Here is a 14,627-nt window from a genome sequence, read left to right as displayed (position 1 = left end):
AATCAAAAATTTAGTATATCAACAAAGTCATATTTTAGCATCACTCTATACTACTTGTAAAGTTGTATGTAGTTGTAGAGTAGTGAGCTCATCATTTTGTAATACAACTCCTAACAAGGTTGAAGCCTCTAACAAGGTCAAGTTCTCTAACAAGGAAAGATATAGTATATGTATGTAATAAACTCCTAACATGGTTAAAACCTTTCACAAGGTAGTTTTGATTAGTGGATCATATTGTGAGTACCATCCCCATCAGGGTTTTCCTTGGTGAGGGTTTTCCTAGTTAACAAAATATGGTGTTATAATTTTCTTTGGCCCATGCTTATTATCGCTATTCAATTTGATTATTTGTGCATGTCTAAGGTTAATATTTTATATCCATATTTGTGCAAAAAGTAGTATTCCATTTATAACAAAATAAAATTTGGCTTAGAAGACTATGGCACCTTAACTTCTGTGCCCTACCTTCTATAGAAAAAATTGTTTAGTATTATCTAAATTAAAATGTGAACATGATGGAATATGTGCATTAGGAAAGAATTCTAAAGGGACTTTTCTTTTGTTTCTTTTTTTATCATTAAAAGGCCAAAGCCTTGTATATTATATACATAAATAAAATAAAATATAGAATAAAAATCATCATTCAAATAGGCAATGCTGGGAAAGAATGAAGAAGAAAACCTCTAGTCTTTCTCAGGACCTAAGTCTTGTATTATTACATGAATTAAAAGGGGCATAACCCAATTTTTAGAGTATAATGAGGGCTTTCCCCTCTCAAATGAGTCCAAATAATTGAATGAATGAATGATCCTTTATTTGATCTTCGTTAACATTTTGAAAATGTAGATAACCTTCCACCTTTTTCATTAAGGGTCCCCTCTATAGATTACTTTGAAGATGCCTTGGCTATCTGAATTTTCTAGTCCTTGTTTTATAACTAAAAACTAAAATAAAATGGTGATCCCTCGTCTAGGTCTTCTAATTTCCTATCTTTTAAGAAAAGCTTCCAACTCACATTAAAGTTAGCATAAAAGTAATTAAAATACTCTCATCTCTATGTCTTTCTTTTCATACTTTTCTAAAATCAATTTGTACCGATGGATCTGAAACTTCTATGTTGATTATCAAAATCATTTGAATTTATCATATCCAGTTGTGCCTCCCAATCTAATTCATCGTTCCAATGGATCATTGAAAATTCATGTTGATAAGTTAGTTCTTAACTTGTTTTAACATAGCTTGTTTTAACACAGCTTGTTTTAACACAGCTTGTTTTAACTTTTTATTCCTTTGTTAAGATTGTTGTTATGGGTTTTCATGTCCATCATTCTTGTTGATTGTCATTTAAGTTTTGAATCTTTGAGCATTGATTGTTCATTAAGAAAACCATCTACCTCCTTAGTTATTATTTAATCTATAACTTATCCTTGATTAAGAGGCAGACCCTAAGATAGAATGGATTTTGCTTTCTCTTGAAAATTGTTTGGTTATTGTGGAGATTCATTAACTTAAGGGGTGTGATTATTTTAAACTGATACATTATCCTTGGTCACAGGGGGGACCTTTTGAATATGAGACCTTCCTATTTGGTTATAATCTATTTATCCTCTTTTTGGATTTGTTACTTTCTACCAGCTACATCCCATTTATGAATTCAAGTTATTTTGCTTAGATATCTTAGCAGAATTATGTAACAATATTATTGAGTTAATTGTGAAATTATTAATATAGTTGTTTAGTAATGAAATTGTCTTATACATTTGAATGTTAAGGAAGATTTTAAAGTTCTTAACCAACGAAAAAGTGAGTTCTTATATGAAGAGGGTGATGAGTGTTGGATTTCAAAGGAATAACCATGGTAATATGCATATTAATATAAATGTATGAAATTAAACAACCCCTTATCCACAAAACATGGGAGGATTGAAAATCATCTGTTTGAAGTATTTTGGTTGTTTCCTTACCATCTAACAAATTTAAGGTCTCCTTTAAATTATTCTACTTGCAGAATTTAGAATTTGGTTTTCTAAATCAATATATGCCCTAAATGTTGTTAACCAAATTCTATCGATTTTGTTGTCATGATTAATTTCAATGTGGGATCTTGGTGGCAATTTTAACTATCATGTTTATAGTAGGTAGATTTAACTATAATATAAGTGCATATGTTTTGTCCAGGGAGTTAGTTTGCATGTTATTATAAATGTGTTGTCAAGGGTGTGATTCATAGTCTCTTTTTTAGGAGCTTATAGATTTTCCTATGAAAAATTAAATTGTCTAGTGTTAAGTTATTGAGGGTGCTCAATAATATCAAATATCATTATTCTTAGTAATCAAATCATGGCCATCAACTCCTAGATTTTCTAGCTTGTCCACTTCTTTGTTACCTTTCTGATAAATATGTTGAATCTTGGTCTCTTCAAATTTATCTGCTAATATTAAGACATGTTCCAATTTTGAGTTAAGTGTCCAGTTCGGTGTGCTTCTCTTTCTTAATGCATGTAAAATTATTAAAGAGTCACCTTTTATGACTAGTTTCTTGATTCCCATCTCCAAGCTCAGTTTCAATCCTTTTGCTAGCTTCTAATTCAGCTAGGTTATTTGAGGTTATACCGAGAGGTTTGGCTTGCTTGACTAGCCAAGAGTTTGAGGAAGACAAAAAAATATCCCAACTCATCTTTACCTAGATTCCCCCTTGAGGCTCCATCAAAATTCAAATTTACCCACCCTGTGGGTGGGGGCTCTCCTATGCAATTTATTCTAGCTTACTTACTAGCTTTAGGGTAAGTCATTATGGGACTAATTAGATTATTCCAATTTTTCTTCATCGTGGCATCCCACTCTAAAAATTATCCTTCTTCTTTGGTTGTATTCCTAAGATGGCTATTGAGAACCTTGGTAATACATGCTTTTATTTTATTTAGGAGGGATTGGGATGTCATTTCCTCATTGGTGAAAATTCTTATGTTCCTATCCTTCCAATCCCATAACAGGGTAGATGGGGATATCATCCATAATGCATTCTAACTCTTGGATTTTTCATCTTTGGGCCAACTTTTCAAGTGATCCCATACGGTTTTTAGTAAGGTTGTACACCAGTTTAGCTTAAGACAAATCCATTACAAAAAATAATAGGTCATTTGTTGTTTCAATCTCTTTTGCAAACTGGACATCTTGAAGGACCTTTCAAAGCCCATATTTATAAATATGTCAACGTAAGTATTTTGTTCTATGAAGGTTCCCATAGGAAGACACCTGCCTTAGGTAGGCATGTCCAATCCTAGAAGAGTACAAGTCCTAGAGGAGTACGAAGGGAATGTCGATTTGGTCCCACCTTTGAGAATTGGTTATGAGTTCATAACCTCTTTTGACACTGTATGATCCATTTTTTTATTCACCTCAAATCAATTTGTCTTGTCTGTCCTTATGATTAACCATCTTGTTGTTAATAAAATGGTCAAAAAGTTGTTTTTTCTTGTTCAGATAATTTTTTTTTTTCTAATGTTTTCCACTTCCATACTCCAACTTGACCTTCAAATACTTTTTGTTTATAGTCTCCTACTTTGGTTCCCCATAGATTAGTTAGTGTAATTTTTATGTTTGGGAGGAGGTTGAGTGAGTCTAGTGGAGAGAGTCCATCCCAAGAGTCTTCCTAGAATAGTGCTTCCTTTCCTTGTCTTATATCCCATGTTAAGTTCTTACTCATAATGGTTCTCCATTGCATCATGAAGTTCCATGTTTTGGAGCCTTTAAGGGGGTTGATTGTTCAACATATTGATAGAGGGTCAACATTCTTAAGGTATTTATGATATAAGATATTGGCCCATTTATTTTCTCTCTCCTTATACATTCTCCAAATTAGTTTTGCTCCAAAGGCCTCATTTTTCCAACTAAGATTTTTTATTCCTAAACCCCCTTGCTCTTTAGGTTTGCATATATTTTCCCACTTAATCATTCCTCCATCCCTTTCCAAAAGTAATCCCTTAGATTCTTATTTATTTTTAGTTTAACTCCCCTGGGAAGGGGAAGATGTGACATTTGGTATGCTGGTATAGTTGTTAAGACTGATTTGATCTTTGTTGTGCACCCTGCTTTGGTTAACCATTTGCATTTCTAGCTTTCAATTTTCTTTTCCATTTTTTCAAGAATGGGGTCTCAAGTTTTGTTATCCCTGTCCCCTTTCTCTAGTTGAATCCTGATGTATTTGCATCAGAAATATCCTTTCCTATAACCCATCAGCTGAAAAATGTTTCTTTTTATTGTTGGATTAGTGTTTAAGAAGAAGATTCTCGATTTCTCTCCACTGACCTTTTGTCCTGAGGCTTCCATGTATAAGTTAATAATTTGTTTCTAGTTTCTTGCTTCTTCTAATGTACTTTCCTCTAGGAGGATAGTATCATTGTTAATGTGTTATGTTTGATAGTCCTTTTGTGACCGATACACCTTTAATTTTTCTTTCTATTTGGGTTTATTTATGGTTTTGCCAAATGATTTTGCCATTATAATAAATAAAAAGGGGGAAATGAGGTCTCTTTGTCTGATACCCCTTGATGAGCCAAAAAAACTTTAGGAATTTTGTTAATAAGAAGTGAGAATTTAGGGGTTGAGATGCAATTAAAATATAGGTTTATACATCAAGTTTCACTGACATGCATAGCTCTCTTTTTGACTGGGCTAAATGAATTAGCTCTTGAAATATTATGATTCTATCTAAAATTGATTTGTTTGGGACAAAGCATGTTTGTTCCTCTAAGATTAGTTTGGGTAGAAGCATTTTGAGCATATTGGTTAGGGATTTTGTCAATATTTTATATATTATGTTGCAAAGAGCTATGGGTCAGAAGTCTCCAAGTTTGTTGTGGTCATCTTTTTAAGGGATAAGAGCTAAGAAAGTGTTTTTTTTTTCAGCAAGGAGGCAGCTCAAATTTCTAGTGGCTTCTATGGCTTGCCATAGGTCCTCCCTTATAATTGTCCAACACTTTTGATAGAAAAATGTCTAGAATCCATCTGGGCCCAGAGATTTATCAAAGATCATGCTAAATAAGGCAGTTTTGATTTCTTCTTTTGTGAAAGCTCTATTTAGCAATTTGTTATCCTATCTTGTTATTAGCTTTGGAAATGAGCATAACATGGCATTTTGGGCTATTAAGTTAGTGTTCATAATTGTTGAGAATATCTATGTAGTAATTTACAAATACTTCAATTATTTGGGATGGATTATCTACCAGTTCACCTAAGTTATTTTGGATTTGCGATATCCTATTGATATTTTTATTTTTAATTATGCTATTATGAAAGAAATTTTTATTTCGATCCCCTTTTAGGAGCCATGTTTCTCTGGGTTTTGGTCTCCAAAACATCTCTTCTTTTGTTAGTATATTCTCTTGTTTTATCATGAGTTCTCTTTCTCTCTTGTATTTTGGGTTGTGTGCTTTATGACTTCTTCATTTGGATTTTTAAGTTCATCTTCTATATTCAAATTTTCTTTTAAGATATTGTTAAAATGATTATTATTCCATACATGTATATTTTCTTTAAGTAGTTTAAGTTTGTAGACAAAACAAAACATTCTGCAACCCTCAAAATTGCCTTTGTGCCACCATCAATTGATGCTTTCTGTTGGTGTAAATAAGTATTAACTTATTATACTTACTTAAGTTTAATTAGGTTAATGCATTATTTAATTATTTTGCATTATTTTTTTATTATTTTAGGTGAGACACTTAGGAGTTTGTGTACCCTCATTGAGTTACGCAACTCTAATTATGCACATGGTGTCTACAACATAGGAGTATGCATCATTCACTGAGTTATCATGTTGACAACACAGTTATCCGCACTCCTCATTTAGCACATGTTGTCTACACCACTGATTTGCGTGCTACACCATTGTAGGCTTATCCTCACATCATCACACTTAATCCCATGCTCAATGGAGGATAACCCATATCTGGTGGACATGTGCCTGGTTGTATGATCATGATGCTAACTTCTATGCATTCTAGAAGCTCTCCTAAGGCCTTTATATACAGGCAGTCTTAGTGTACTCTCAAGCTGACATATTGAATGAATATCGTCATTCTGATCATACTCTGCCTATTTTGGTCTACTGCGTGCTTGTGTTGATTTCTTTAGTTCTTGGATGAATTCTGGCCTAAGCCAAATTCTTACATGGTATTAGAGCTCTGAGGGAGATTCTCTACACAGTCGTTCAAGACCGTTCATGCTTCAATATCTTGACATAAATCCGAAGGATCTGCAAAAATTAGGAGTGTTTAGAGCCATATCTGGCCTCACCGTTGCGTCTGGAGCATTGATTCGATTAAGATGGACTATAAATTTGACTATGTTAAGTGAAAGTCGACCGTGAGGCCAAAAAAATTTACAAATCGAAACCCGGAGGCCCGATTTGCAAATTAGGTATGATCGTTTTATTAATCTGATTATTTAATTTTTGAATCTACATTTAATTTATTCTCTGCAAATTATTTTTCCATCTGGGTATTTTCAAAAAAAATTGGAATTATTGTCCAACAGAGAAAATTTTGTGGCCGAAGCTCAGCTCTGTAATTATGTGGTAATTTTGGATTAATTATTCAGAGGGTTTTATTAATCTATGGGCACTACCTCTGCTAGACCTAGTCGTACCTTTGAAAGTCTGCAGAGGTCATACCCGCGACATCCGTAAATAGTCCCCACATTAACCCTGGCATCGACAACTCCACAAATTTCATCAACAGACAACGAGCCCTATGCCCCAGAGGATAGTGCTTTGTTTATACACTTGCGACATATTGTATTTAAATAGCCACGAAGCCCAAAACCCCACAAATGTGGGAATAATTTGCACTAATCCGACGACTGTAAAATACAAACCTAGCATCACTTTTCACGATTTCCAACAACTATTGCAGCTCTGTTTGAAATCGCACAGTCGGATCCATGCGGTGATACACAACTCACCCAAAGAACTCTGCGACCTATGCTTTGTCAAACCTGCCAACAGACACTTGGCACTTAGTCAGCGGTTCTTTGACAAACACATGGCATTCTTCAATTTATTCCCACCTGCCAACAGTGCACACGATAGCAAGACGCACCATATCAATTTTTTCGTATTGTTTCATACGACCGTACAATTTCCACATCAGCATTTGTACTGCCACGTCAGCAGGAGGTCTAATTTTTGTTGATGTCATCAGTTGCATGCATTAAATTTGACACCCGTTTGGATGTCAAAATAGGGAAAATTATAACTACTGCGATGGTCGTATGACCGTCAAATTTAATCCCTTCATTCACTGATGCAACCACTGTCCAAATTGATTTTGGATTTTGCAGTCCAACTTCAGGAGGCCATAACTCGGACATCCGGACTCCAAATCAAGTGCAATTTTTTTTTTAATTGGGTAGAATTTTCTAAATTTTTCAGTGGTATAGCTATTTTCTAGTTTTGGTGCACAAACTGTTCAAAAATTGCATTTTTTGGTGACTGTACCTGCATAATCCTACATTTTGCAACTTCAAACGCTCTGTACAAACACATCTAGAATTGAAAACAGGGTCTATTTTTTTTTTGAAAGTGCGTTATTTTTTGTCTACTTTCTAGATCTTCTATTAGATTGCAAGGTTGTGTGGACAAAAGTGTCACTTTCAGCAATAGGGTCTTTCTTTGCTTTGTAATTGTAGCACATTATAAAGTTCTAGATTTGTAATCATTTTAGAAGTTGTAACAAGCAAAATCAGAAGTCCACGAAGGCCAAAATTGGCAAGTGGCCCATTGTAATGGCACTACTGATAAAGTGCCCAAAGCATCTATTTTTTGGGGGGGGTGGGGTTCTTGATTTAGTGAAAAGGGGGGGTGTTATTTGTGTTGTATTCTCTCTTTTCTGCACTTTTCTTTCATTTTTTGCATTATGGGCAACTTTAAGTTTCTTAAATTAACTCTTCATAACTATGCTTCATAGTCAATCAAAATGTTGTATCACTTAATGCATAATGGAGTTTCACAATATGTAGATGGTACTCTTCCTAAACTAGCAGGTGATAAAGTTTCAACAAGTGATATTTCAGCTTGGGTAGCAATGGATAGGAAATCCCTAGGTGATATATGTTTGGGGGAAGATGATAAGATCATGTATCAAATCAAGAAGTGTACTACATCCAAGGAAGCTTGGGATACCCTCGAAAGCCTTTATGGTAAAGTGTCTGAAGAGGATGTTTTCAAAATTGAAGATAAGCTTGTATCCTTAGATCCTAAGTCATATGACTAAATACAAGACTTCATCATCAAGGTGAATGAATTAAGGACGGAGCTTAGTGATTGTTGGAGTTCTATAAAAGATGACAAACTGATCTATCTCATGCATAACAAGATGCCATCAAAATATTCCACATTTGTATCTTCTTTTAACACCTCGAAGACTACCTTAGGGTCTACCTACAAGAAAGTCACTTTTGATGAATATGCTAAATTGTTGGATGATGAAGAAAAGAAGTTGAAATCAATGGGGATTCTTAAATCACCTCAGTCTAAAGCATTCGTGGCCAGTGAGGGTTCTCAAAATTCAGCTAGATAGTCTTCAAGTAAAGGAAAGGGTAAGAAGAAGTGGAAGAAAGACAAATCTGAGGATGCAAAAAAGACAACACAACAATTCAATCAACAAGGCAAGTCCTTGAATTCCAACAAGAAAGGGGACAACAATAAGGAGAAGAAGAAGTGTGCTTATTGCAAGAAATCGGGTCATGAAGAGCATGAGTGTTATCTTAAGAAGATTGATGAGTTGACCAACATCATGAAGAAACATAATGTTCCATTGCCTAATTCTTACAAGGAGAAAGGGTCTTCTTTAGATTTAAAGGGCAAAGGACAAGCACTCATGGCGAATTCAAACTCTTCAAAGGAATGGATATTTGACTCAGGTGCCTCATATCTTATGGGTTCTTCAAAGGAGGATTTTTCTTCAATGAATCACTCAAAGGTACCACACATCTTCATGAGAAATGATAGCAAAATGAAAGTTGAAGGAAAAGGAAACGTGGAAATGGAAAATGGAGAGTTTCAAGAGGTTCTCTATGTTCCAAACCTAAGTTCAAATCTCCCCTCAATCTACCAAATCACTAACCTCAGAGATGGACATAGAGTTGAGTTCCTTCCAGACTCAGTAAAAGTGCACAGTCTTAAAGATGATTCCTTGGTTGCAGTGGGGAAAGTGAATCATAACAAAAGGTTGTACTCTTTCTCTCATTTTGTACCCAATTCTCCTTCAAAGGCCTTGTTATCACAATATAATTCAAACATGCAATTATGGCATGAGTAGTATGGTCATCTTGACTTTTGCTATCTTTAGCAACTTTGCACATACAGAATGGTCAAAGGTCTACCTCAAATCAACTTTTCTAAGGGTGAACGTTCAACAGATTCAGTGGATACGCGTCCAGAGGGAAAGTTACAAAGAGGGAAGTCTTCAAGAGCAACAGGTGTTCTACAGATGGTTCACATGGTATTAGTAGGTCCTTTTGCATTCAACTAGGGTTGCTACATACTTACCTTTGTTGATGACTTTTCAAGGTTCACTTGGGTCTACTTTCTGCATAGTAAGAATGAAGTGTTGGACACATTTCTAGCCTTCAAGACTCATGTAGAACAGAAATCCAAAAAGGCCATCAAAGTACTCCAAATGGACAATGGAAGCATGTATGTGAACAGAAGACTTATGGAATTTTGCAGACATGAGGGAATTGATCTTCAAACTCTAGCAACATTCAGTCCGCATAAGACAGATGTTGCAACTTTGAGGATTCGCACTCTTAAGTCTATGGAAAGTTGTACGATTCATGCCAAGTCTCTAGATCCATCATTAGAAGTTGAAGCAATCTCAAGTTCCACTCACATTCTTAATCATTCTCCTCATCCAACCTTAGATGGAAAAACTCCTTTTGAGGCATGATGTGACAGAAAACCTATTGTGACACACTTTCGAGTCTTTGGTTCTCTTGCATGGGGAAAGATATCTTCTAGGGGATGTAAGGCACAGTCACCTCGGTCTTGTACCTTAATTGGTTATGAAGACAGTGTGAAGGCATACAAACTTCTAGATCCAAAGACACATCAGATATTTGTGAAGAAGGATGTACATTTTGAGAAAAGTTCACCAAGCTTGTCCTCTACTCCTCTCCACACATCATACAATGTGGAGATTGATAATGATTTTAGCGATAGTGCTTCAATAGATTCAAACATGTGGGGTTCTATCAACAGTTGCAGTGAGAGGTCACTTTATCAGTTCAGTCCACATGCATACATTGCCACAGTGATAGGTCCAGAACAACAAGGTACATCTAGTCTTCCAAATACAGGTTCAGTGACAGATTTAGGGGACAGTATTGATGATCTGCCTCTTCTTCTTGATGCAGAATTACCTTCTTCAGTTGTCACGAGAGCTTCATTTGAATCTCTTTTTCATTCTCTACATGATCAATCCTTATAGGTTGAAGTGATTGTGGATACTTATGATCAACAGTTGCAGCAAGGTTCTTCATCAGTTGCAGAGACAGACAGTTCTATGGGATAGGTTCTTCAGCTAGTTGAGCAGGTTTCAGAAACATCACTTATTCATGGGATTCTTTCCACACATAGTGGAAGCGTCTCATTTGTACCCTTGGCATTATTTCTTCCTAAGGGGAGAAACACCATTCTGCAGTCTTGGATCAGCTTCTTCATCGGAGCAGTCATTGGCAGGCATTCTTCTTTTGGGGGGGGGGGGGGGGGGGGGGGGGGAGCCTATCCTATCTCTCTACCTCTTCTCATCATTCTCTTATGTATATACTAGATGTATGTCGTAATGGTGGGGTCTTGATTACTCCATCCATCCATGCATCCCTATTTATCTTTCTTTTTGGAGAAGGGCTTTTCCCATGTGGTTTTCCCTCTTTCCTCGATTTATGGGAGATTGCATATCATTATGTACATGGGTACCTAACATGGCATAATAGTCGAGACCCATTCTGCATTACATCCTATATTTCATAAGCTTAAGGGCATTCCCCTAAGTTGCACTTAAGGGGGGGTGTTGGTGTAAATAAGTATTTACTTATTACACTTACTTAAGTTTACTTAGGTTAATGCATTATTTAATTATTTTGCATTATTTTTTTATTATTTTAGGTGAGACACTTAGGAGTTTGTGTACTCTCATTGAGTTACGCAACTCTAATTATGCACATAGTGTCTACAATACAAGAGTATGCATCATTCACTGAGTTGTCATGTTGACAACACAACTATCCACACTCCTCATTTAGCACATGTTGTCTACACCATTGATTTGCATGCTACACCATTGTAGGCTTATCCTCACATCATCACACTTAATCCTGTGCTCAATGGAGGATAACCCATATCTAGTGGACATGTGCTTGGTTGTATGATCATGATGTTGACTTCTATGCATTCTAGAAGCTCTCCTGAGGCCTTTATATACAGGCACTCTTAGTGTACTCTCAAGCTAACATATTGAATGAATATCGTCATTCTGATCATACTCTATCTATTTTGGTTTATTGTTTGCTTGTGTTGAGTTCTTTAGTTCTTGGGTGAATTCTGGACTAAGCCAAATACTTACACTTTCCATAAACATATCATCTAGGAACCACATTTTATCACACTTAAATGGGTTTCTAGATGATTTTTGTTGCTTTTCTTTTCTAGACATATTGGGAAGTAGTCAAATCCAACATTAGGGAGGATTGAATTTGCATCATGTAATTGAAATTTTGTATATCCCCTTTGAAGATGAATATGTCCAACCTTTCAACTATCTAATAGAAGTCCTTTCTTTTGTTAAACCAAGTAAATAACACATTTGTTGGTGGGATGTCAATTAGGTTATCACGTAGGTACCATTCTCTAAAATTCGTCATTGTTTGAGAGATGGTTTCTATTCCTCCAGTATTTTCCTCTACTTCTAAGATGGTACTAAAGTATCCTCCAATCAAAAAAAATTGTATTGTGCTTGTCCAAGAGTAGGATTATGTCATTCCATAATGTCCTTTTTTCTGTTGTCTATGTTGGGCCATATGTGTTTCTAATGATAAAGTGTATATCTGATTTGTAGCATTTGATTTTTCTGCCCAACTAATTTTTTTTGTAATCCAATAATTAAATTCAACTCTCCTCAAATCCCAAATCAATCGTATATCTCTTGAGGCTCCAATAGACTCTACCATTATGGTTTTCTAGTATCCCAATGATTTACTTAATTTTTCCCCTTCTGGTTTGCTTAGTTTGGTTTCTTGTATCATAATTAGTTCTGAATTAAATATAGTCATTGTGTGCTTGAGTAAATATTTTTTTAGGGGCATTTAAGCCCCTAACATTCCAAGTAGTTAGCCTCATTTCTTATCGGGAAGCTCTTCCCCTTCCCTTCATTTAGGATATCTTGGATCTTTATCTAATTTTTTGCCTTGTATGTTTCATCTCTTAGCTTCTCCAAAGACTTCCTTCCTCTCTTTCTCTTCTGTTGTTTTCCACAGTTTGGGACTTCTAGGCCTTCCAAGTTTTGTGCTAGACCCAACTTGCCCAAGGGATTTTCTATCTATTGAGAGTTGTTCATGTCAGTTCCTTCTTCATTTTCTTGTTCCTCTTGGTAGATTTCCTATGTTATCCTCTCATTGATGTTTGCTTCATGTTCCTCCAAGTCTGGTTATGTCCCTTCTATTTTTTCTATGTTGCTTTCCATGCTTGGGTTTTGATATTTGGTCATTAAATCTATGACTCCAAATTCCTACCAATATTCCTTGGATAGCACCTCTCTTTTTCCCAAACTTCATCTCCTTTCATTTAGAAGGACATGTTGTCCAAACTTCATTCAATAGGGTTTCTACCTATAAGGGAATGTTACTCATGTTGTCATCTTTTGAGCCCTTTCGTCCATATATTATAGAGTCAAATGGTTCCTTCCCATTAGGTGGTGTCTACCAAAATTTGTAAGAATTCTTTCTTTCTTTTTTTCGGTTAGTAATTAGCTCTATTTTCCCAATAATGACAGGGGAGTTAGGATTATTTGCATGATCTACTTGGCTAGTACAATTGCCCTTTTTTTGGATTTGACTCCCCTTGCTCTTCTTAGATCGAGTTGTCTTCTTTGTCTCCTTTTGACTAACTATCGTTTCTTTGTGGGGCCCTCAATGCTTTCCTTTTCATTTATTCAGAATTTGAGTTCTTCCTTTCCAGTGTTCTTCTTTCCCATTACAATGACTGATGTGCACGTTTCTAAAAAATTTTGTCTTGACAAAAGTTCTTGAGAGCTTCTTGAGGATATGTGTTGAGATGTCTCCTTCTTAGGAAGGTCCCTTTATTTGTGAACATTTGTTTGTTCACACTTTGGTGTATTGTCTTCCCAGATATCCTATGTTGATTGATTATGTGTGCTTGGTGTGAGTCTATTTATTTCATTATTTTCTTCTAGATCGGGTTTCTTTTTATTGCATATAGCAATTAGTGTGGTTACAGGATATAGGTGATTCCAGTGAGTTTTTTCCCACAGTGAGAATTGATCACTAATGTCACTCTTTGTGAACATTAGGTCATAAGTTAATTTATCAATGGTGACCATATTTCTTTTTATATCTTCAACAAATTAAGTTTAATGGTTACATAGGTCACATTGTAGAACTCTTGCAATTTGTTCCTCAACATTGGTTCTTTCCTTAGTGATAGTTTCAATCATAATCTGAAACTCATATTTTTTCCTTTGTCAAAGGCTTCTCTAATTGGGGTTTTGAGATATGTGTCTCTTCCCTGTTGTTTCCATTGATTGTTCTAATTTCCCCTTTCTCTAGATCTGCAATTGAATTCAACATCTCTTCTTCCTTTTCTGAATCCTTTGGTAGGGCCGCTCAATAGTCATTGCTCTCCCTTCCTTGATTCTATTTTTTATCTTGGTTGCATTATGGGAAATGCTCCTTTCAAGGTTGAATCTATTTAGATGTTTAATGGATTTACTATTGTGAAAAGGATTCATGTTGATGATTTTTTTATTTGTCCTTCAAAATTTTGTGATTTTTAGTTCATTGATAGATTTGTTTGTCATCAGCTTAATAGGATTGAATTCCAATGGTCCTATCTCCATATTAATAAGAAGGTTAATGTCTTTTGATAATTTATATCTGTCTTTTATACCAATTAGTTCACGTATGTCAAAACCTATTCTATTGAGGATTTGAATATGGTTGAGTTTTTGGGGAAGAGATTTGATGGTTACACAACTTAGAACTAGGGTTTTCCTTAACCTAGCTTCATTACAATTAGGTTCCCACTTGAAAAAGGTTGTTGAATAGCCCTTATAGAAACATTGAACTATCGAAATAAAATCATCTCTAATATTTCTACTTAGACAATGAATGTAAATCAAATGACCAGAGAAGTTAGAGATACTTACCTAGTTTCCCCAAAAGTCCTTCAACCATCTAATAAGTTTAGGGCTTTTTGTTGTGGGTTTGTTCCAATAAGCATAGATTCCTTGTTCTTGACATCATTGCCATCGATTTTCATTGTATGTATTACTTATAATCATAAATTTATCGTTGTTTGACATGTTGGGACTCAGTGGGAGTTTTATGTTGGT

The sequence above is a fragment of the Cupressus sempervirens genome, chromosome 10 (genome assembly GCF_028749045.1).
Source record: "Cupressus sempervirens isolate cs-2001-9-10 chromosome 10, ASM2874904v1, whole genome shotgun sequence".
Classification (NCBI taxonomy): Eukaryota; Viridiplantae; Streptophyta; class Pinopsida; order Cupressales; family Cupressaceae; genus Cupressus; species Cupressus sempervirens.
This window is presented reverse-complemented; position numbering follows the sequence as displayed.